The 26,286-nt window shown below is 43.7% G+C and overlaps 1 protein-coding gene and 1 long non-coding RNA gene across 4 annotated transcripts in view; one reads left to right on the forward strand and one right to left on the reverse strand.

Moving 5' to 3' along the window:
* Positions 1-26,286, forward strand: part of LOC309494163 (NACHT, LRR and PYD domains-containing protein 1 homolog) — a 266,736-nt gene that overhangs the window by 70,397 nt on the left and 170,053 nt on the right. The gene's annotated exons all lie outside the window — the stretch shown is intronic.
* LOC309494186 overlaps positions 1-26,286 on the reverse strand; it is a 140,294-nt gene that overhangs the window by 65,951 nt on the left and 48,057 nt on the right. The window lies entirely within an intron of this gene.

Genomic DNA, 26,286 nt, shown 5'->3' on the forward strand with positions numbered 1-26,286 from the left:
GAACCGGGCTAATATGGTCATACTTCCTGGTTCTGGTAAGAACTCGAGCTGCTGCGTTTTGAACTAGCTGTAGTTTGTTTATTAAGCCTGCAGGGCAACCACCCAGTAGAGCATTACAATAATCTAGCCTTGAGGTCATGAACGCATGGACTAATTGTTCCGCATTTGTCAATGAGAGCATATGACGTAATTTAGATATATTTTTAAGATGGAAAAATGCGGTTTTACAGATACTAGACACGTGACTTTCAAATGAAAGATTGGAATCAAAGAGCACACCCAGGTTCCTAACCGACGACGAAGACTTAACAGAGCAGCCATCAAGTGTTAGACAGTATTCTAGGTTATTACGTGAGGAAGTTTTTTGTCCAATAATTAGAATCTCTGTTTTTTCAGAATTTAGAAGTAGGAAATTACGAGTTAATTTAGTGAATTGGTAAGTTTCGTTTTGAAGAAATATAGAGCTGAGTATCGTCGGCATAACAGTGGAAGCTAATTCCATGTTTCCTAATGATATCTCCTAATGGTAGCATGTACAGAGTGAACAGCAGCGGTCCTAGTACTGAGCCCTGTGGTACGCCATACTGAACTTGTGATTGACAAGACATCTCTTCATTTACTGCTACAAACTGATAACGGTCAGATAAGTATGATTTAAACCATGCTAGTGCAATTCCACTAATGCCAACATAGTTTTCTAGTCTATTTAAAAGAATGTTGTGGTCAATGGTGTCAAACGCAGCACTAAGATCGAGTAACACTAATAGAGAGACACAACCACGATCGGATGATAAGAGCAAATCATTTGTTACTCTAACGAGAGCAGTCTCAGTACTATGGTATGGTCTAAATCCGGACTGAAAATCCTCGCAGATATCATTTCTTTCTAGAAAGGAACATAGTTGTGAAGATACTGCCTTTTCTAGTATCTTTGACAGAAAAGGTAGATTCGAGATCGGCCTGTAATTGACTAATTCTGAAGGATCAAGTTGCATTTTTTTAACAAGCGGTTTAATCATAGCCAGCTTAAAATTTTTTGGTACGTATCCTAGAGACAAAGATGAATTAATGATATTAAGAAGAGGATCTATGACCTCTGGAAGCATCTCTTTCATTAGCTTAGTCGGTATAGGGTCTAACATACATGTTGTAGATTTAGATGATTTAACGAGTTTAGTAAATTCTTCCTCTCCTATAGCAATGAATGAATCAAATTTTTCCTCAGGGAGACTACAATGCACTGCCTGATGCGATACTGTAGTAGACAGTTGCATAGTTATAATTTTATCCCTGATATTATCAATCTTATAAGTGAAGAAGTTCATAAAGTCATTACTGCTGTGCTGCTTGGAACCTTCTGTGTTTGAAGCTTTCTTTTTCGTTAGTTTAGCCACTGTTTCAAATAAATACCTAGGATTATGTTTATTTTCTTCTAATAGGTTTGAAAAATAAGCAGATCTAGCAGCTTTTAAAGCCTCTCTGTAAGCAATCGAGCTCTCTTTCCATGAAATGCGAAATACCTCTAATTTTGTTTTCTTCCAGTTGCGCTCCATTTTTCTGGCTGCTCTCTTAAGGGCCTGAGTGTGTTCGTTGTACCACGGCGTTGGATTATTTTCTTTAATCTTCTTTAAGCGCAAAGGAGCAACTGTGTCTAAAGTGCTGGAAAAGAGAGAGTTAAAAGTTTCTGTTGCAATATCAAGTTTTTCTAAGTTATCCGGGATGCTAAAATGATGAAACTGATCAGGAAGATTATTAATAAAGCAATCTTTAGTAGCAGAAGTGATAGGTCTAACATATTTGTAACACGGAGTCGGCTTTGCAGCCTTGGCTAAATGTAATTTACACGAGACTAGATAATGATCTGAGATGTCATCGCTCTGCTGCAGAATTTCAACGGCATCAACATCTATTCCATGTGATAATATTAGATCTAGAGTATGATTACGACGATGAGTAGGTCCTGACACGTGTTGTCTAACTCCAATTGAGTTTACAATGTCTTTAAATGCCAAACCCAATGCATCTTTTTCATTATCGATGTGTATATTAAAATCACCAACAATTAGTACTTTATCTGCAGCCAATACTAACTCTGATAGAAAGTCCGCAAATTCTTTGATAAAGTCTGTATGGTGCCCTGGTGGCCTGTATACAGTAGCCAGCACAAATCTCAAACGTGATTTATCATTTATACTATATATTTTTACATTAAGCACTAACACTTCAAAAGAATTATATTCGAAACTTGATTTCTTAGTGGTTTTGAAAATATTACTATAAATTACAGCAACACCACCCCCTTTGCGTTTAAGACGAGGTTCATGTTTATAACAGTAGTCTTGCGGGGTGGACTCATTTAAAGTAATGTAATCGCTTGGTTTTAGCCAGGTTTCTGTCAAACACAGCACATCTAGGTTATTATCTGAAATCATATCATTAACAATGAGTGCTTTTGAAGTAAGCGATCGAATATTCAGCAACCCAAGCTTTAGCATTTGCTCATCTGTATTATAGCTGTTTTTTATTTGTTGAACATCAATTAAATTTTTAACCTTAGATAGGTTTAAACATTTTTTGGATTTCCAAAATCGGGGAACAGACACAGTCTCTATATGATGATAGCTAGGTGAAAGAGGCTCTATGTGATGGGATTTATCTGACCTGGGTGACGCGAGGCCGCTAGCAGACGGTTGGTTTAGCCAGTCTGTCTGCTTCCTGACCTGGTGCCCAATTTGTCATGTTTGAGCTCTAAGACTATGAGCCATATTACTAGATAGAAGAGCAGCACCATCCCAGGAGGGATGAATACCATCTCTTTTCAACAGGTCAGGTTTGCCCCAAAAACTTTTCCAATTGTCTATGAATTCTATATTATTACACGGACACCACTCAGACAGCCAGCGATTCAGTGAACACAATCTACTAACTATCTCATCACTCCTGCGAACAGGAAGGGGGCCAGAGCAAATTACAGTGCCTGACATCGTACTTGCAAGTTCACACACCTCTTTAATATTAATTTTGGTGATCTCCGACTGGCGGAGTCGAACATCATTAGTGCCGACATGAATAATGATCTTAGAGAATTTACGATTAGCATTAGCCAGCACTTTTAAATTTGCTTTGATGTCAGGCGCTCTGGCTCCCGGCAAACATGTGACTATGTTCGCTGGTGTCTCTATTTTCACGTTCCGTGTGATCGAATCACCAATTACTAGGGCACAATCAACAGAATTCTCAGTGGGTGTTTCACTGAGCGGGGCAAATCGATTTGTTGTGGTAATCGGAACGGAAGAGTGGTTTTTTGATCCGCGACTAGAGCGATTCCTCACTGTCACCCATTTGCCCGGCTGCACAGGCTCTACTTCAGCTGGAACCGAATCATGTAAAGAGTTCACTTTGCTATGCGCATCCAAAATAGTATCTAAAGCTCTAGCACTCTTACTATCCTCAATTAAAGTTTGGATGCGTGTCTCTAATTCTGAAATCTTCTCTGTCAGCCTAACTGTCTCCTTACATTTATCACATATAAATCCTACATTGCCAACAGAGAAGTCTATGCTAAACATGTGACATGAAGTGCAGGTGACAATAACAGGACAAGACATTACTCACCGTGTTTGTTGAGTGATTCTTACTCACCTGAGCTTTTATGAACTCAAAGGCGCGAGCGCGCGAGAGAAAAATAAATAAATAAAACAGCTGAGCGCACGGGTGGCGCGTTAACAGGCTAGCAGTAGCGAATTAGCGTGTTGTGCTAGTAGTAATGGAAGCTAGCGATGTCAATCTGAGATGTTGGGTAAGCTGTATTTAGTATAAACAACTACAAATTGTAGTAAATGATGGTTCAAAACAAAGAAATACGAGGCTAAGACGGAGCTTACAGCACCGAAGCAAACACACTCACAGCAGGCAGCGAGGCAGACAGGAGCAATCGATCAGCGATCCAACCCAGTACACACACACACACAAATGTTTCCAACAATAATATAATGAACACCAGGTTTGTTGTGCCTTGTAAGCATAGGCTATGTGCAGTGCTGCATAAAATAATAATAACAATAACCATAGCAGCCTATAAATCTTCCAAAATATTTCAGTAACAACTAAGCTAGAGAAAAATATATTGATTATCATGTTACTTCAAATGTTTCCATTCGTTATGATGATATGAAATGAGATAATAGTAAAAACATGAAGCCGTTTGGTGCGTTTTGCTTTTCGAATGTATCAAATAGGATACATTCAAACGCGATCGCGCTCAAATATAAAACATTATGGTTACCATATACATATCTACGTTTGAGCAGATATCCACAAACACAGTAACAGTAAACACGGGTCTAAATATTACAATATTCACCATATATCTAGCAACAGTTCAACTGCAATGTGAAATTTATGCAACAATAACAAACTAATATGTAAGAATTTCTTACCTTACACCTTTCTTGTCTTCAAATCGCGTTCTTCTTCTTCTGAGGTAGCCTAAATCCAATGTAAGCTCCAAACGTGCGCCTTTCAAACTCGACGAAAAGCAGAGACTTGTGAGGTGCTTTGGTGTTTTGTTGTTGAGGTAATGAGCGCGTTCGCGTTCCATGTGGAGATTTGCATGTGAATGTCTTTTGCGCGAGTGGGCGTGTTCAAATTAAAAGTAATTAGGAAGCGTTTGAGAAGATGGACATCTTGTTGGTTTTATACAAATTACTTAAACAGAGAATATTTGTTTTCAGTTTGAATCCGATCATTTAAAAGTACACATTTAAATGTTTATAAAGGTATATGGCTCATAAATGTGTGACAAGTATTCGCTGAGTTTTGTTTCAGTTTATAGACGTGCTCAAGAAAAAAAAGTTCACCGCGACGGAGAGGCAGAACGCACACCCTGTTTATTTTCTTTATTTTACAAAAGCACAATGTTTTGATTTGATTGTAAGTGGACACATACAAAAGTAGAAATATCACAGATTCTTTTTTTATATTTCTTTTTTCTGTATGACCATAAATGACGCGGGCGCGTTTGCCGACCTCAGAGGGTTAAGCATACTTTGAACTTGAGATTCTGAAACCTGCTGTTTAATTGACGCAGGTCTAGAATAGGACGCAACCCCTCATCCCCTTTCGGAACAATGAAGTAACGGCTGTAAAACCCTGACTGTCTGCTGGGAGGAGGAACCCCTTCTATAGCTCCTTTTGCAGAAGTGTCAGTACTTCCTGCTCCATAAGCAGAGCCTGCTCAGGGTCCACCACTGTAGGGAGGACCCCTAGAAATCTGGGCGGACGAGAACCGAACTGAATTCTGAAACCCTTTTCTATAGTGTGCAGGACCCACTGAGAAATATGTGGCAGTAGTTTCCACGCTGCCAGAAATTCTACTAAGGGAACCAGTCTCTCGAGACTGGCCTCTGGATTTGGTTGAACAGTCACTTAGGTGCCCTGAAACGGCGAACCGGCAGGGAACAACCGAACTGACCGTTCTATGCCCCTCCTCGGAGGATCGTATGGGGACGCTGACACCTCGGTGCCCTGAACGGAGAACCGGCAGGGAACAACCGAACTGGCAGCGCTGCGACCCTCCTCAGAGAGTCGCACCCCAGAAGGTGCCGAGGAGAAACGATTTCTCAAAACCGTCCCTGCCCCGGAGGAACCTTCAGAAGCCTGATAGCCCCAGTGTCAGGACTTCTTATTTAAGTTTTATTAGAGATAACGACAGTCCTCAGATCTTGCCTACCTCTAACTAGCTTTGTTCCTACGACCCTCCTCAGAGGATCGTTAGAAAAAGCAGGCACCTCAGCGCCCTGAAACGGCGAACCGGCAGGGAAACCGAACTGACTGCTCTACGACCCTCCTCGGAGGATCGTTTGGGGATGCTGACACCTCGGTGTCCTGAAACGGCGAACCGGCAGGAAAACCGAACTGGCAGCATTGCGACCCTCCTCAGAGAGTCACACCCCAGAGGGGCTCAAAACCATCCCTACCCCGGAGGGGACCACCCTCAGAAGCCTGCAGCCTCAGCGTCAGGGCTTCTTACAATTTTGCTATTTTAGAGATAAAACAGTCCTCAGATCTTGAATATCCCTAACTGGCTAGACTGCGACCGCCACCCAGGTCCGATTGTGGATGAGCCTGAATGGCGAATCTCTGTTTTGCCGCACTCTATGCTGCGAGGAGCTTAGTAGGCTGAGACTGCTCCCGCCCAGCAGTCTCAGGAACATTAGATCGGTGAGGGAGAAACCTCTGGAACGCCCCTGAAGAGTTTATTTCTTCGTCTCTTGAAAGCAGAGCGTCCAGAAGAACAGACATATTTTATTATCTTTATTTTTCTTTACATCAGAAAAACTATATATATACATATATATAAATATATATCACTCCGTGGCCACCAGCAGGAAACAACCGAACTGGCAGCGCTGCGACCCTCCTCAGAGAGTCGCCCCCCAGAGGACGCCGAGGAGAAACGATTTCTCGAAACTGTCCCTCCCCGGTATAGTTTATCTGTTGCGCAACGCAATTCTTGAATAGCGTCAGTGCTGATATCCTCACATTCATCCATGTTCTTATATACTTTACCCACCAGTGCTGCCTAATAATATTTATCTATTATTTTATGATGGCTGGTGGGTAACGTCGGGGTTATGATGACTCCTACCCGGGAGAGATAGCTCGCAAGCGTCTCTTTAACCCGAGGCACTGTCATACCAAGATACTGAATACCCATAGCATTACAATAGTAAAAGTTTAGGGATTAAACACATAAATAGAAACCGGTTCATTCCACGATCTCGACACCTCAGTGTGGAGATAGGGAAAAACGGCACTCCCCGACGAGGAGGCTTGAAATATAGGCAAGGCAAGGCAAGTTTATTTATATAGCACATTTCATACACAATGGCAATTCAAAGTGCTTTACATAGAAGAAATTAAAATAATTAAATAAATAATTAAAACAGTTTAGAAAAATAAAATACAGTACAGTACAAACAGTCGGAGTAGAGTATATAAAACTATAGAGTTTTCCTTATATTTTCACTCTCATATATGTTCGGCTGGCCAGTAATATTTTACTTGGCAACAGCACTAGATAAAACCTCCTTTTATAAGCTCCTCTTTATTCAACAGAGTTATGAGCTGACTTTATTTATTTATTGAAAACTCATAAACATCTGCTTTATTTTTCTTTTATTTATTTTTTTATTTTTTAAACAAAAACACTAACGATACCAATTCCTCGGAACTGGAAATCGCAGGATGAATGCCTCATCCCGGGGAGGAGAAACCGCAGAGCGTGCTTCTCCCCGAGATAAAGCACTGGATCCAACAGGTGTTTGTTAGAACCATTTGCGATCCCCAAGATGCGCGTCGACGCCGTGCCTCGGCAGCAGCGGGACCCGCGCCTCGGGGGGCGCGCACCGAACCGTCCTCCTCGAAGAACGGCCGGCGGGAGCGGAGCGTCCTCACGGACAGCTTCTCGCAATGCTCACAGTCAATCCCCTCGAGAACTGACTGTTGGCATGCTCCACTCCCAAACAAGCAACACAAAGCTTTTTACTCTGGAGTGTGTGTCCCCACCCGTGATATAACGTGGGCAGGGAACAACACAACGCTTGCTTGCTCTCCTTTTTTGCCATAATATATATATATTTTGCAACTTGACAGACAACAATAAATATGACAAGGACAGAATACACAGATCGCTTGCTGAAGGCACAGAAGCTGTCGCGGTCTGTTTTCAGCGCTGGTTTATAGCTTCCTGGTCGATGACGTCACCCGCCTATGACGTCTCGTCTTTCCATTGGACTGATTATACACGTGCTTCACGACGCAATCACGCAGGGCGTTCCCACCGCGTCTCGACGCAGCTCAAGTTCCCTTGATAGGGAACACTGAACCGCTGAACTAAGGAAAAGGGGTATGTGGAAGTGCTGCTGCTAAAGAGTGCAACGTCAATACAGCCTGTTAAATTTCTCATAAGCTTAATTGAATTTGCCTAGAGAGAAAAAATTTTAATGACATTTTTTGTCTGAAGACTACATATAAATAGCTACCAAAATTAATGTTGGTAACTGCAGTTTGACTAAAAGTTGACAAAAAATGCAATGACTTTTCGTCAACTAAAACTAGACTAAAACTATGAAAGACAAAATGACTAAAATGTGACTAAGACTAATAAGTATTTTTGTCTGAAAATGAAGACTAAAATGGCTGCCAAAATTAACACTGTTTCCAACACACTGTAGCTTTAAGAACGGCATGTTTCCAAGAACTAGAAACACCAAGCGTGTCCGATACCCGACAGAATAATTTATAATCAAATTTTTTTCAAAAATCTTGATATCCTTCTTCATGTGGTGAGTGCAGATCTAATCTGAACTTGTTCTTGAGTCAGTATAACTTCAGTGAGTCCTGTGTCAATAATGCAGCAATGCGAGAAGCAATGCAAACTGAGGTCACTTCCAAATCAGGCAGCTTAAGATCAATGCGGCGAATTCGCGTTTTCAACTTTCATGAACTTGAATGAATCTGAGGTGAAATTCCTCTCGCTAAATTCCCGATTCCTTGTGAGATGATGCAGTTTGCCTGCCGAATTTCGCCATTTAGTGCTGATAATACTGAAGGAGCTTATACTGTATATGTATACAGTGATAGGCGTCGTATTCCTATAGGTAGATGTGGATCAGCTGAGAGTCACTGATGCGAGCTTGACTAACGTTACCTGCCAGAACTGAAGCTACGTTTGATTTTTGTAGTGCAATGATGTAAAACTATTTGTTGATGTCTTGCTCTAGAGGCAGTCATATGCAAATGTGTTTTAATATGTAGACAGAACTGATGCTACACTTGATTTTTGATGCTGGAGCCTTTCTGGAGTCTTTACAGAGACACAAACGAGCTGTTTAAACAGGACGCGTCAAAGTGACTGATCGCCAGTGGGCCTATAGTGCAATGATGTAAAACTATTTGTTGATGTGTTGCTCTAGAGGCAGTCATATGCAAATGTGTTTGCCCATGTGATGTCACACCTAACGAGGATACATTTTCTTTTTTTGTTCTTTTTTTCTTTTTTTGTTCTGAGGACATTTTAAGCTGTGAAACTTGCAGGATGTTTCAATGGTACAAAGACCTCTTATATGTCAAAAGAATTAGGAAAACTTGATGTCTCATGTCATGACCTCTTAAAAATGATTTCTTTATGAGAGAGAAAAGATTTAGCCTACTTCTAAACTATGAGATAGATTATAAAGAACTTCCTCTGATAACGTCTCGGTTACATATGGTAACCCTCGTTCCCTGAGGGAGGGAACGGAGACGTACATCGTGGTGAACGACGAATAGGAATCTCGCTAGAGAGGCCAATCTACTTCGAGTGAAACTAAACGGGCCAATGCATATTGGCGTGCAATCATTTGCATCAGCTGTGCAGCCTCGCAGCGCGGGTATTTAACGAGCAGCTGGTGCGATTGCACTTCAGTTTTTTGCTGAGGAGCCGAGCCAGTGAGCTGGCTGCCCCGGCGGGTCGCAGCAGATGTGGCGACGGGACGTACGTCTCCGTTCCCTCCCTCAGGGAACGAGGGTTACCATATGTAACCGAGACGTTCCCTATCGTTCGGTCACTACGACGTACGTCGTGGTGAACGACGAATAGGAATCCCTACCAAAGTGCCACAGCTGCTGCACCCCATCCAGCGCCCTGAGCAAGCCTCTACACCTTCTTGCCTGGAAGGACGATAGGAGAGGGCTTACACCGAGAGTATCCGTCACTGTTGTTCCGTGATAACCCATACAGTGAGATTATTGGATAACACTGGGAAAGCGTGCCCGATCAGAGGGAGGGGAACGCTGTGGGAGCCACATTCTTAAGAAGAGTTATGTGGGAATAAACATATGGACTAACCCAAGGGTTGTACTGCATATGAATAGTGGGTGACTTAGCCCAAGGGAAGACACGGGCTTCTGTTTAGGAGCAGCCGTGGAAGATATACACATATGGGATCCCCGTAGGGTCACACATATGGGACCCAGCCTAGACCCGGTTCTCAAGGATTCAGCGGGTAAAGGCCTGGCACTGGACGCTCCGCCACGTCCGGGCCGAGGGTGTTTGGAGGACTCGACAGGTTTTGACTCTGGAGCAATAAGGGTGCACAGTAGGATGCAGCAAGCCGACAGAGCCGGTACTCACAGTGCTTCTACCCGTTTAGGGTGAGAACACAGGAGGACACCGGCTCTACACGTAGGCTATAGTATCTAGCGAATGTGTTAGGTGTCGCCCAGCCCGCAGCTCTACAGATATCTGTTAGCGAGGAGCCACGTGCCAGCGCCCAGGAGGATGCAACGCCTCTCGTGGAGTGTGCATGCAACCTGAGCGGGCAGGGCACGCCTTGAGCTTGGTAAGCCAAGGCCATGGCATCCACTATCCAGTGGGCCATCCTCTGCTTGGAGACAGCCTTTCCCTTCTGCTGGCCTCCGTAACAGACAAAGAGCTGGTCTGGGGTCCTGACGCTTTGAGTTCTGTCCACGTACATACGCAGAGCGCGAACAGGACAGAGCAAAGCCAGGGCTGGGTCTGCCGCCTCCAGGGGCAGCGCTTGCAGGTTCACTACCTGATCTCTAAAGGGAGTGGTAGGAACCTTGGGCACATAGCCAGGCCGGGGTCTCAGTACAACATGGTTGTCACCCGGCCCAAACTCTAGGCACGATTCGTCGACCGAAAATGCTTGCAGGTCCCCTACCCTCTTGATCGAGGTCAGTGCAATCAGCAGCAAAGTCTTCAAGGAGAGAAGCTTTAAGTCTGCTGACTGCAAAGGCTCAAAGGGAGCATCCTGAAGTGCTCGGATCACCAGGGAAAGGTCCCAAGAGGGTATAGAGGGGGGACGAGGAGGATTTAATCGTCTCGCCCCCCTAAGGAACCTGATGACCAGGACGTGCTTTCCAACTGTTTTGCCATCTATGTGGTCATGATAAGCTGAAATAGCAGCAGCGTGTACTTTGAGGGTGGAGGGAGACAGCCTTTGCTCCAACCCTTGCTGCAATAAGGAAAGCACTGACCCTATCGAACATCTTCGGGGGTCCTCTCTGCGAGAGGAACACCACTCGACGAACAGGTTCCACTTCAAGGCGTACACACGTCTTGTAGACGGCGCTCGCGCGGAAGTGATGGTGTTAAGTACCTCTGAGGGTAAGTCACCTAGAACCTCCGCGTCCCACCAGGGACCAGACATGGAGTTTCCAGAGGTCCGGACGCGGGTGCCATAGGGTGCCCCGTCTCTGAGTCAGAAGATCCTTCCTCAGAGGAATGGGCCAGGGAGGGACTGTTATGAGGAGCATGAGTTCTGAGGAGCATGAGTTCTGGGAACCAAGTCCGGGTGGGCCAATAGGGAGCCACCAGAAGGACCTGCTCCTCGTCCTCCCTGACTTTGCACGGAGTCTGTGCAAGTAGGCTCACTGGAAAAAACGCATTTTTGCGAAGGCCCCGGGGCCAGCTGAGAGCCAGTGCGTCCGTGCCGAGTGTTCCCTCGGTCAGGGAGTAAAACAGCTGGCAGTGGGAGGTCTCTGAGGAGGCAAACAGGTCTACCTGAGCCTCCCCGAACTCTCTCCAAATCAGCTGAACCACCTGGGGGTGGAGTCGCCATTCTCCCGGGGGCACAGCTTGTGATAGCTCGTCGGCCACACGGTTGAGCACCCCGGGGACATACATGGCTCGAAGCGACCTCAGATGCTTCTGACTCCAAAGGAGGAGATGGCGGGCGAGTTGCGACATGCGACGGGAGTGTAGACCACCTTGACGGTTGATGTACGCAACGGTCGCAGTGTTGTCCGTACGGACCAGCACGTCTCTGCCCTGTAGCGGCCTTTTCAGGTGGCTCAGAGCGAGACGTACTGCTAGCAACTCGAGGCAGTTGATGTGCCACTGCAGTTGGGGGCCCGTCTACACCTCTGACACTGCATGCCCGTTGTACGTGGCACCCCAGCCGGTGGCAGAGGCATCTGTGAAAACCACAGCATGCCTGGAACCCTGTTCCAAGGGGACTCCTGCCCGGAGGAATGAAGGGTCTGACCACGGACTGAAGGTCTGGCGGCACTCCGGTGTGATTGCCACCCGGTGAGTGCCGTGATGCCACGCCCATCTCGGGACTCGGCCGTGAAGCCAGTGCTGAAGCGGTCTCATATGGAGCAGGCCGAGCGGAGTTACCGCTGCTGCTGCTGCCATATGCCCCAGGAGCCTCTGAAAGAATTTCAGTGGGACCGCTGTCCTGCTTTTGAACGTGTTCAAGCACCGACTGAGCGCGCTGCTCTGTGAGGCGCGCTGTCTGAACGACCGAATCCAACTCCATACCGAGAAAAGAGATCCTCTGCACGGGGGCGAGTTTGCTCTTTTCCCAGTTGACCTGAAGGCCCAGCTGGCTGAGGTGCCTGAGCACGAGGTCCCTGTGTTCGCATAACTAATCTCGAGAGTGTGCCAATATGAGCCAGTCGTCGAGATAGTTGAGGGAGCGAACGCCCTGTTCTCTCATGGGAACAAGGGCCCCCTCTGTGACTTTCGTGAAGACACGGGTAGACAGGGACAGGCCGAAGGGCAGGACCTTGTACTGAATGCTCGACCCTCGAACGCAAAGTGCAGAAACGGCCTGTGTCGAGGAAGAATCGAGACATGAAAGTACGAGTCCATCAGGTCGATTGCTGCAAACCAATCTCGGGGACGGCTGCATTCGAAAATGCGTTTCTGCTTGAGCATTTTGAACGGTAGCTTGTGAAGGCTCCAATTCAAAACTCACTGGTCCAAGATCGGTCGTAACCCACCACCTTTCTTGGGTACAATGAAGTAGGGACTGTAGTGCCCTGACCTCATATCGGCTGGAGGGACCGGCTCTATCGCGTCCTTCGCCAGTAGGACTGCGATCTCCGCGCACAAGACATGGGCATCGGCTGCTCTCACTGTAGTGGAGTGGATGGCCCGAAACTTGGGGGGACGCCGGGCGAACTGAATCGCATAGCCGAGCCTGATGGTCCGAATGAGCCAGCGAGACGGACTGGGGAGCGCTAGCCAGGCTCGCAGAGACCGTACAAGCAGGACCAAAGGGACCGTAGGCGTACCCGGAGTGGGGCAGCGAGGTGGAACACAGGGGCTCGGCTTGGAAGGCTCTCTCTGGGAGGTGGCCCATAGCGGAGTCTGAGTGTGCTGTGCAACACTTACCTGGTTCCACGAGGCAGGAGGTGCAGGAGGTGGCTTGGTTGCGTTCTCGAACCGCACACTGTTGCCTGCTGGCGATAGAAGAGGCGGATGAGAGTGGTGAGGATTCTCTCCTCCCACTGCTCTCCTGGCCCTCTTCAGACCCAGGGATAGAAGAACTGCTCTTTTTTTTTTTTTTTTTTTTTTTTTTTTGGGTACCTCTGTGACTCCAGTGGTGGAACACTCAAAAGATTCATTCCCCGGCCCTCCACCGGAAGAGAGCAGCTCCACCCATCTCCGGGTCACCCATCTCAGGGGTGATTGTTTCACCGACCACTTAAACAGTGGCTGAGACGGGCGGTGTCATCCTCCTGCAGCGGACACAGTAGAGCAGGCTGTGTCGGAGTGTTTTTTTTGTTTTTTTTTTGCAGGGGATGACACCCTTGGCGACGAGTAGACTGAGGGGCAGCCCACGAGGCACTCTGGTGGTACGTCGGGGAAGCGCTTCAGTCTGCTGCTGACTGCGGAGAACTGCTGGGCCAATTCTCAACAGTGTCGCCGAAAAGGCCACCTTGTGAGATGGGAGCATCGAGAAAGCGTACTTTGACGACGTCTCGCACCTCTGCAAGGACAGCCAGGGGTGCTTCTGGACCAGCAAGGTGGACATCGTCTGGCCGAGGGCCTGCGCTGTGACTTGAACACGGTCAGTCAAGAAGTGCTGCTCAACTCCGGCTCAGAACTACCCTCGTGCAATAAGAGTGCCTTGGCCTCGCATGCAGGGCAGAGGTGGCTCGCCAGAGGCACAGCCACCCCACCATCGAGGGTAGCGAGAGAGGTGAAAACTTAACAGAATTTGGCACTTTTGGCGTTCCATATTTTGGCACCAACATAGCCCCATACTCCTAAGTTTTCAATGCACATCCGAGAAAGACCCGAGAAAGCATGGCTGTCAGTTCTGAATCTGATTCAGCATAAGCACACACACTATTACAGTGGGAACTCAGCCTACCCTCATTTCCAGAACAAACAGGCCCTCTCTCCGATGCAGCAATCGACATCTGCTCTCAGCTGGAGCCCTGAATGAAACGCTAGGTTCCTCCAATTTTGAAGGACCAGCAATCCCATCCAGAAGCTATGCGTTATGGAAGCGTTATGAAAGCGGCACTAAAAGACTGCTTTAACCCTGTAAGACCCAAATATAGAAAGAAATGAGCAACATTTTTTTGGACCTCCCAGATATTGTTTTAGGAGGCCTATGATGTAGAAATGAAAGAGTTTTCAGATTTTTTACGTTTTAGTAAGTTTTTAGGAAAATGTTGTAAATTTGCAACATTGGGCATTGTTGGGAGCAGAACTTCTGTGTTTGTACTCACTTTGTCTGAACAGATATACAGAACATTTAAGCATTCATTTGCAGAGTTGATTGCTTACTTAGCCCCATAACAGTATATATCATGAGTAATAACCACACAACAATCATAGTTTTATGAATAAGCATTTATTAATAAAAAATATTGGAAAAAAATATTTACGGTATTGGGACTGATAAAATCCTTTTTCAGCCAGCGAAACCTGTCCCGGGGCACAGTGTGTTTAATTGGTTGGGGCTTGATTTCCACATCATCATTGGCTGGGCAGTCAATGGGTTGGTGTTTTCTTTGTCCATTTCACCTGCATCTTCATTCTCGGAGTCACTTGCATCAGTGTCGTCTGAGTCCATTTCAAAATCGCTCTCTCCATTTTGGACTGAAGCAATCACATCCTGCACACTGAATAAAATACCTTTCTGTGCTGGTGGCATTCTGAAATGGAAAAAGTAAAAAATAATGAAGTTAAATATGTGAATAATACATATGGGTCTTACATTGTAGTAGATAAACTGAAATAATAGACAGGGTGGTAGACCATGTGGGTAGAAATCTAAGTATTCCCATTAGCATGCCCATAAGTATTATAATTTCAGTGAAGTGATAATCAACATTTCACTACATTCAAACAATACTGTCTATTGCAGCCTATTATGCTCTCTACTTATCATACTAAAGGAACACATGCATCCCCCCAGGAAGAGTGGTAATCACTCTTTATATAATTATAATTTCAATGAAGTGATAATCAACATTTCACTACATTCAAACAATACTGTCTATTGCAGCCTATTATGCTCTCTACTTATCATACTAAAGGAACACATGCATCCCCCAGGAAGAGTGGTAATCACTCTTTTATATAATTATAATTTCAATGAAGTGATAATCAACATTTCACTACATTCAAACAATACTGTCTATTGCAGCCTATTATGCTCTCTACTTATCATACTAAAAGAACACATGCATCCCCCCAGAGCACTTACAGGTTCACATTCAAGACCATTTGCACCTGTCCCTGGACAATGCAACAGGCATCCCAAGAATACCAGAACATTCAGAATCTGTTTTTCTATCTCCTAATGCTACTAACTGCTGCTTGGGCTACACTGAGAAAAAATGGCTCAGGATCATTTAGAAGTTAAAAAACAAACAAAAAAACTACAAAGATACAGGGAGTTTCAAATACTGCTATAGATGCTGAAGTTTCAAATATCCCATACAATTTATTCATGTGTTTAATAATGGTCTAAGCTAAACTAAGTAAAAAATTAACAGAAAAACACATTTAGAGCTTAGTTACAATGAATCATGTAACACTACATTTCTACTACATTTTTTTTTTTCAATTTGTGATCATTTGAAAAGTGCAGTGTCCTTATGTAATGTGTAAGGTGCACAGGCTATTTTGACTACCACTCTGGACCAACGTTGTAGAATTACAACATAGACATAACAAGCTCTAAATCAAATTTGATGAAAGTTTTCCAAAATAACTAAATATGTACATGTTCTAGACATTGTAATAAACACCCCCAAAAATATTTAAGCAATTTTACTTACTTTAATCCTGACAAATCCAGTCATGCAAAAAAAGGAGATGAGCTCAGCGGGAGTTTGCAGGTAGAGTGAGTTCATAGCCAGATGACCGGACCTATAAACACTTCTTCTATCCAATAGCATTGTGAGGACAAACAATAGGACCCAATGACTATGTAAATGTGGTAAAAAAAATAAATAAAAAAAACAGATTGTTTTTAAGGATGGTTAAATGTAACGTTGTAATTTTACAACAAGGGGTGTTACAGGGTTAAAGGTCCCGTTGCATGCGATTCCATGTTTCAAAGTTTAGTTAGTGTGTAATGTTGTTGTTAGAGTATAAATAATATCTGTCAAATTATAACGCTCAAAGTTCAATGCCAAGCGAGATATTTTATTTAACAGAAGTTGACTACAAAAAACGGCTGGATTGGACTACACCCCTCTACTTCCTTCATTAGTGACATCACCAGAACCGTGTTTAGACTAAACTCCGCCCACAGGAACACAGGCGTATTGATGGCGAAATGTCAACAGACGGTTGATGTTTATCTATAATCGGATACCGCAAAAGTTTAATTCGAAGTTGTTAGTTTGCTCTGTCCATTTCACCACGGACTGTTTTTCTAACCTGGGATAATATCAAGCAGGCTTCTCTCAGCGTTTCATACTGACGAAGGGGGCAATTTCAACTATATTCCAGCAGGCGGTAAGTACAAGTAGTGATTTAATATGGAAGTAGCGATCAACTTCACATCGTTTCTCTTAGTAGGATGAAAATAATCTTACTTAAACTGTGATTAATATACAGAAAGCGATCACAGAACAATCCCTTTCCAAACGGCCAAGCTGTGACACACAGCGCGAGTTTATATGGACACTTGCCAAAACTCGTTATGAAATCAATGACGCTGTTACACTGCACAACGAAGCTCTTACTGTATTTATATGCCTCATGTTTGCATTGGTGAAATCATTAGTGAGTGCAGAAACTGCGTTGCAATGATAAGATCTTTCACGCGATCAACAGGCTGTCATCTGCTCAATGCTCATCATCACTGCAATTTTCTATGTGATTGAAATAGATCTAAATACTTAAAAAACTTCTCATGATTCGTTAATCCCGATAGCTGTAATAGTAAAAACGTATAATAGCTGTAATAGTAAAAGTTTTCCAGATAGTTCCACATGTAATGCCAGATATTTCATATGCAAGCATGTCAGCCAATCACAGCAGAGGGCGTTTACACTGAAGTCTCACAGCAGACACGCCCCTTCAAACAGATACCCACTGTATTAATTGTATCTTAATTTTAATCAGTATTTCATTATCCAATTTCCTGGATTTAATAAATAGCCTAAAAATTAAATATAGCAGCCAGCGCCTGAACTAGAGATTAAGCTATCATCCATGAACCGAAACTCAGCATAAAAGGTAGCCTACTCGCCTCACACACCGAAAAATAACAATAATAATAAAAAAAAAATAGAAATATAACTATTATCTACAGAAGAACCATTAAAAAAATAAAAAATTAATCTGTATGAAAAGTGCATTTCTCCCGATCACTGCTGCGAAGATCGCGAGTCAGTAGGCTATTGTCAACTTCATCTTTACAGAAAACACTTGTTTATTAATAAACAATTAAAATGTTTCATTATAATATTTTACATACTATTAATCATTACTTTTGCTGGTTCTAGGTGCCGTTTACATGAACGCGTCACTGAATCAGCATAGAAAACATAATTTTTCGGGTCCTAGAACCTGAAGAACGTTAGGTCCTGTGTAGAACGTTCACCGAATTCTGAGAGAAATATGTTTCTGGAATAAAATATTAAGTGGCCTTTTTGTCACTTGTAATGAAGCTTGCTTATTAGTGAAATTATTAATAACATGGAATGGTAATTATTGACTTTAGCCTGGATTGATGGCTCGCAATATCGCGATATATATCGTTGGGAAAAAAAATATCGCAATGTAATTTTTTTTCCAATATCGTGCAGCCCTAGTATTTATAACAAAAAAGTAAATATATATATATATATATATATATATATATATATATATATATATATATATATATATATATATATATATATATATATATACACAGGTCCTTCTCAATAAATTAGCATATTGTGATAAAGTTCATTATTTTCCCTAATGTAATGATAAAAATTAAACTTTCATATATTTTAGATTCATTGCACACCAACTGAAATATTTCAGGTCTTTTATTGTTTTAATACTGATGATTTTGGCATACAGCTCATGAAAACCCAAAATGCCTGTCTCAATAAATTAGCATATTTCATCCGACCAATAAAAGAAAAGTGTTTTTAATACAAAAAAAGTCAACCTTCAAATAATTATGTTCAGTTATGCACTCAATACTTGGTCGGGAATCCTTTTTGCAGAAATGACTGCTTCAATGCGGCGTGGCATGGCCGTAATCAGCCTGTGGCACTGCTGAGGTGTTATGGAGGCCCAGGATGCTTCGATAGCGGCCTTAAGCTCATCCAGAGTGTTGGGTCTTGCGTCTCTCAACTTTCTCTTCACAATATCCCACAGATTCTCTATGGGGTTCAGGTCAGAAGAGTTGGCAGGCCAATTGAGCACAGTAATACCATGGTCAGTAAACCATTTACCAGTGGTTTTGGCACTGTGAGCAGGTGCCAGGTCATGCTGAAGAATGAAATCTTCATCTCCATAAAGCTTTTCAGCAGATGGAAGCATGGAGTGCTCCAAAATCTCCTGATAGCTAGCTGCATTGACCCTGCCCTTGATAAAACACAGTGGACCAACACCAGCAGCTGACATGGCACCCCAGACCATCACTGACTGTGGGTACTTGACACTGGACTTCAGGCATTTTGGCATTTCCTTCTCCCCAGTCTTCCTCCAGACTCTGGCACCTTGATTTCCGAATGACATGCAAAATTTGAGCAACCACTGAGCAACAGTCCAGTGCTGCTTCTCTGTAGCCCAGGTCAGGCGCTTCTGCCACTGTTTCTGGTTCAAAAGTGGCTTGACCTTGGGAATGCGGCACCTGTAGCCCATTTCCTGCACACGCCTGTGCACGGTGGCTCTGGATGTTTCTACTCCAGACTCAGTCCACTGCTTCCGCAGGTCCCCCAAGGTCTGGAATCGGTCCTTCTCCACAATCTTCCTCAGGGTCAGGTCACCTCTTCTCGTTGTGCAGCGTTTTTTGCCACACTTTTTCCTTCCCACAGACTTCCCACTGAGGTGCCTTGATACAGCACTCTGGGAACAGCCTATTCGTTCAGAAATTTCTTTCTGTGTCTTACCCTCTTGCTTGAGGGTGTCAATGATGGCATTCTGGTCAGCAGTCTTACCCATGATTGCGGTTTTGAGATATGAACCAGGCTGGGAGTTTTTAAAAGCCTCAGGAATCTTTTGCAGGTGTTTAGAGGTAATTAGTTGTTTCAGATGATTAGGTTAATAGCTCGTTTAGTGAACCTTTTCATGATATGCTAATTTTTTGAGACAGGAATTTTGGGTTTTCATGAGCTGTATGCCAAAATCATCAGTATTAAAACAATAAAAGACCTGAAATATTTCAGTTGGTGTGCAATGAATCTAAAATATATGAAAGTTTAATTTTTATCATTACATTATGGAAAATAATGAACTTTATCACAATATGCTAATTTATTGAGAAGGACCTGTATATATAAAACTAAATTTCAAGTAGATTAAGGATTGCCAAGATATAATGTAGAATTAATCTGTTTCACATGGAGTTGGGCCGTGAGGTCAAAGACTGTCACTTTCGGCTCTGGCCACATCCCCAGGTGAAGTCACAGGTCCATCATCCCCAGAGGCCTCCAACTTCAACCCCTAGATGGGGTCAACTCAGAGTAACATTATATGAGAGACTGAATTATAACATTCATAAAGTAATCCTATTTTAGTCAGAATACACTACAGTATTGTCCTACAGTGGTCAAATAGAAAAAGCCACAATTTAAAAATAACATTTATATTTCAAAACGATCTCAGTCCACACTTGCGGTTTCCAAAAATTGTCTGTCTACACTAAATCATCTAAAATGCTTAAACCTTTTACAGCACCAGCATAAAACAACATAAAAGCTCAATAATATGGTGCCAGATCAAAATGCAAATTATTACCATATTTCCTGCCCTACAAGATATTTTTCAACATGGAAGAGCATGGAAGAGCAACACTTGGAAGAGCATCTTCAAAAAGCTGTTTTTCCTGAACAAAAACACAGTCTCAGTGTGGAGTAGAAACATTTGTTTTGAAATGTATACAGATTAATACGGTCGCAGCCTAAAACTGAGTAAACAAGTCATCCACTCTTCGAGGCGTGGGTTTGTCTACAAAAACAAAGCTGTAAAAGGAGTGATCAATTCCTTGCCTCCAGATATGATTTATTTTGTTGTGCCAGCAGCTGTGGCGAAAAATGGTACCGGAAACAGGCACACAGTTGTCATGGCAACAACTACAGTTCAGTGCAATATGAAAACTGCCACAAAACAGTTTGTGCACACTAAATGCAATCTAGTTCCTTTTGCTGAAATGCAAGTTTAAAACAGAGGTTAACTTGCATTGCAATGAACTCTGATCTGGAAATGAACCACATTGAAGATCGCCCCCTACTGCGGTTCCTTTGGCGTGATCTGAAAGTGGATGAGCCTCCTAAAGTCTTTGAATGGCAGGTGTTACCCTTCGGCACTACATGCAGTCCATGCTGTGCCACTTATGCTCTGCAGCACCATGTGATCGAGCACAGTATTGCCGATGAGTCCCTCAGGTTCTCAGTGGAGAAATGTTTTTATGTGGACAACTGCCTTCAGAGTCTATCTACCCCTGAGGCTGCCAGGCACTTGGTCGACAGACTGAGGGAGATGCTTTCCAAAGCTGAATTTGAGATACGCCAATGGGCCAGCAATGTTCCCAGTGTTCTGAGTCACTTACCCCCAGAAGCTCGAGCTGAGAGCTTGGAACTTTGGTTGGCTCAAGACAAGGCTGACATACTAGAGTCAACCTTAGGCCTAAGCTGGAACTGGCAGACTGATACCCTGGCATACAAGCACCGACCTGTTGTTTATGAGACTCCTACCCTCAGGAATATTTACAAGGTCCTAGCCACTCAGTACGACCCTTTGGGACTTCTTTTGCCCTACACCACTCGAGCAAAGATCATTATTAGGCAGCTATGGAGCAAACAGCGGGGTTGGGACGACCCGAACCTACCACCTGAGCTACTGCAGTCATGGCGTGTCTGGGAGAATGAACTTCAGTACCTACCAAACATCATTCTCCCTAGGACTTATGTCCCTCCTGAGGTCAAGGATGGTACCACACATGAAGTCCACATATTTTCAGATGCTTCAGAGCAGGCATATGGAGCTGTGGCATACTTAAGGACCACTGACGAGAGAGGCCAAGTGTACCTGTCTTTTGTGGTGGCTCGATCTCGAGTGGCCCCCAAACGTTCTCTTTCAATTCCTCGATTGGAGCTTTGTGGAGCCCTGGTGGCTTCTCAGTTAGCTAGATTGCTCAAGAAGGAACTGACCTTGCGAATAAAGACCACAGTGTTGTGGACGGACTCCTCTACAGTTCTTACCTGGCTGAACTCTGATTCCTGCCACTACAAAGTCTTTGTTGGCAACAGAGTCGCCGAAATCCAAGAGCTAACAGAGAAGTGTTCCTGGCGTTATGTGGATTCAGCCAGCAATCCTGCAGACGACCTCACTAGAGGCAAACCTTTGAATGTCCTTACAGAGATGAACAGATGGTTCTCCCTTCTTACTCCAGGTCCTCCCTTCTTACTCCAAGATCCAGTTACCTGGCCAGAATTGCCTAGAACAGACCTGAAAGATGATCACACAGAGCTACGGAAGTCTGTCTTCTGCGGACACACTGCAGTGCTACCCCAATCAGTCATCCCCAATGTCTGGAACCACAATACTTGGCAGGAACTCATGGATGCCACTGTAAAGGAAACTCCGGTAAACCCTACTCCTGAATTCTTTCCCGATGCAGAAGACTATCGTCAGGCTGAGAACCTTATTCTTAAGCGGGTTCAGCAGGAGTCCTTTCCCAATGACTATCAGCGTTTGGTTACTGGGAAATCAGTGTCCTCAGACAGTCGCCTTCTTACCTTAGCTCCTGAATTGGACGGATTCAGTGGTTTAATCCGAGTGGGAGGTCGATTGAGGAGAGCGGAGTCCATGGAAGAATCTACCTTACACCCCATTGTGTTGGACGCTCATCACCCAGTCACCCGACTACTGATTAAACATTATGATTGCAAGCTGCATCATCCAGGGCCTGAGCGAGTCTTTGCCGAAATCCGGCGTTATTATTGGATCATCCGTGGACGTGAAGCCATTCGTCGGCATCAGCATGGGTGTCTAGACTGTCAGCGTTGGAGGGCAACGCCAACTGTTCCGAAGATGGCAGACTTGCCTTCTGCCCGTCTCCGTCTCCACAAACCTGCTTTTTACTCATGTGGAGTAGACTGCTTTGGACCCATGCTTATTAAGATTGGGAGACGCACAGAAAAACGCTGGGGTATAATCTTCAAGTGTCTAACAACTAGAGCGGTGCACTTGGACCTCCTCAGTACCATGACTTCTGATTCCTTCTTGATGGCCCTTAGGCGGTTTGTTGCACGGCGGGGAACACCTGCGGAGCTGTGGTCAGACCAGGGAACGAACTTCAAAGGGGGGGAAAGAGAGCTTAGAGAAGCCTTTGCTGAAATGGCTCCTGACTTACAGAAACAGCTTGCTCGTCAAAAGATCCAATTTCACTTCAATCCCCCAGCAGCCCCACATTTCGGAGGGGTGTGGGAGAGAGAAGTACGATCGGTAAAGTCAGCCCTTTATACCACAGTGGGAGCTCAATCAGTTCCTGAAGAAGTCCTGCTCACAGTCCTTCTAGAGGTGGAAGCTATTCTTAACTCAAAGCCTTTAGGGTATGTGTCCTCTGATGTTGCAGACATTGACCCAGTGACACCGAACGGTTTGCTAATGGGGCGGCCAGATGGTTCCTTGCCTCAGGTAATCTACCCTGCATCTGAGTTGTTGAGTCGCAGACACTGGAGGCACTCACAGGTCCTATCAGATAACTTCTGGACAAGATTCATCCGAAACTACCTCCCAGGCCTCCAGACCCGGCAAAAGTGGCAGTCCTCTCCCCCAGACCTAACTGAGAAAATGGTTGTCATGGTTGTAGATCCACAGATGCCTAGGGCCCTCTGGCCTGTTGGACATGTCATCAAGACACATCGCAGTCCGGATGGACATGTCAGGACTGCTGATGTAGAAATAAAGGGGCAGGTATACACTCGACCAGTAGCACGCCTGGTGATCCTACCAGCTTTGCCAGATGACGGAAACAGTTCTGCAAACTCGTCTTAATTCAAGTCGCCTTTTAGTAGGAGCAAAGTTGCCTAGCATCTTTGGGGGCGGCTGTATAAAAGGCTCCTGGAGAAAGAAACCTTCTATTGTGGGACTTTTATTTTGATAGTTATTTTTTGAGTGCGATTCCCGATGCTTCCAGTAGGAGGCATTATTGTTATTGTTTGCTGCCTGCTGCGTCAATATAGATTCCTGAGAGAACGGCTGCTGCTCACCTAGAAGTTATTCCTGCCTGTTGTTTGGATGTTTGTTGGCGTTTTGGTGTTAAAAGTATTAGTACATGACCATAAAGTAAGTTTTCTCTGTTTTCTCTATGTTTTAATTGTGTTTCAGTGGATATTGAGCTTTGTGCATTTCAATGTGCATGCCCGGACATGTACCGATTCATGTGCGATCGTCTGACAGAAAACTAATATGTGATTTCTCCTAAATATAGTCAAATGGGACAGTTTAAGTTATATGTCTGTAATCTGTTAACTAATTATTCTGCAGAAGAATGATCCAGTATTATTTCCTTTTGATTATACTAATTTTGGAAATTAGATTGTTTGGTGATGCAACTGGATTCATTAATATGTTAATGACAAAGCTATTTTGTTACCAGACCAATAGTTTTATTGTCTTCAATTGCTCATCCTATGCATATTGTGAGATTTAACTGTGATTTAGAGGTAATACTGAATATGTTAGTATTCTTAATTAAGAAGTGACTGATTCATCTGTGAAATGTACACATTTATACTTTTACTAATGTAATATGTTTTTTGTGTTATTTTAGACTAATATTCAATACACTTTGAAAAGAAGCACCAGTCTCCTCATTCTTTGTGTCCTGACCGACACCCAGGGGTGTATACTGCTAACAAGTAGAACTAGAGCCTAGCAGTATCCTTTCCTCTTCAACAGGTATTTAACGAGCAGCTGGTGCGATTGCACTTCAGCTTTTTGCTTCGGAGCCGAGCATTTCGATGCTGTTTAATCTACTGAGTGATCAAACAACGAGCAAGCTCTTCAAGATGATCTCTCGTGTCTGGTGCGGGCGATACAGCGCAGCAGCGGGGTCGACTTTCTTTTTCTCTCTCTTTTGTTTTTGTGTTACTAACTGTGTTACTAAAAAAGCTGTTTTCACAGCTGGTAACGGTGCGCCAAGGGCACTGAATAACTGTTCTTATGGCTGGTAAGACCGCCGTGAAGAGAGACCGCGCACGACAGGTTGCATATTCTGTCTGTGTCCGCTGCGACCGTTCCCCTGCGTGCTTCAGTACCAAGGAGAGTATTTCCCTGAAAGAGCTTACATGGGTGTGAGTTGCGTCTTTCTAAAGATGACATTCCACCCGTGTGTTTCTGGTTGCGGTCGTTTCCTGTCCTCACTGACGGCCACGATTAGGGCTGCACGATATTGGAAAAAAAATTACATTGCGATATTTTTTTCCCAACGATATATATCGCGATATTGCGAGCCATCAATCCAGGCTAAAGTCAATAATTACCATTCCATGTTATTAATAATTTCACTAATAAGCAAGCTTCATTACAAGTGACAAAAAGGCCACTTAATATTTTATTCCAGAAACATATTTCTCTCAGAATTCGGTGAACGTTCTACACAGGACCTAACGTTCTTCAGGTTCTAGGACCCGAAAAATTATGTTTTCTATGCTGATTCAGTGACGCGTTCATGTAAACGGCACCTAGAACCAGCAAAAGTAATGATTAATAGTATGTAAAATATTATAATGAAACATTTTAATTGTTTATTAATAAACAAGTGTTTTACATTTACATTTTACATTTAGCTGACGCTTTTATCCAAAGCGACTTACAATTGCTATATATGTCAGAGGTCACACGCCTCTGGAGCAACTAGGGGTTAAGTGTCTTGCTCAGGGACACATTGGTGTCTCACAGTGGATTCGAACCCGGGTCTCTCACACCAAAGGCATGTGTCTTATCCATTGCGCCACACCACCCCCTATATAAAGTTTTCTATAAAGATGAAGTTGACAATAGCCTACTGACTCGCGATCTTCGCAGCAGTGATCGGGAGAAATGCACTTTTCATACAGATTAATTTTTAATTTTTTTAATGGTTCTTCTGTAGATAATAGTTATATTTCTATTTTTTTATTATTATTATTGTTATTTTTCGGTGTGTGAGGCAAGTAGGCTACCTTTTATGCTGAGTTTCGGTTCATGGATGATAGCTTAATCTCTAGTTCAGGCGCTGGCTGCTATATTTAATTTTTAGGCTATTTATTAAATCCAGGAAATTGGATAATGAAATACTGATTAAAATTAAGATACAATTAATACAAAACGAAATTCGTTTTAAAGAAAGGCTTTGTGCTTTCTGTTTGAGGTCTCTGTGAAAGTTTTAAAGCAGTCTTTTAGTGCCGCTTTCATAACGGCCGCGTGACGAGTCCGTAATGTCACGTAACATTGTTTTTTTCCTCATAAATGCAAACACGAAACAACTTTTTTTTAAAAGACAACCATCCACAACTTTATAACACTCCAGCAAAGTAGCCTACCTCTTTTTGGTCAACATCCTCCTTTTTGTAGACGAAATAGGCTAGTCCCAAATAGCTGATTTTGACTTTTTTGCGGCGGATCCTCTTCGTCGCGCATTTTTAGCTATAGGATTGCCAGTGAATGTTGGCTGTGAGCGCGTTCCTGTCAGATCCTCACTGTGCAGGCACGCGGAACGCGTATGTCACCCCAGCAAAAAGCCATACAACAAACTTGTGTTTACTGTGTGCTACCCTGGTGCTACCGTTCTCTTAAACTATGGG

This window comes from Leuciscus leuciscus (assembly GCF_965113295.1).
Source record: "Leuciscus leuciscus genome assembly, chromosome: 3".
Lineage (NCBI taxonomy): Eukaryota > Metazoa > Chordata > Actinopteri > Cypriniformes > Leuciscidae > Leuciscus > Leuciscus leuciscus.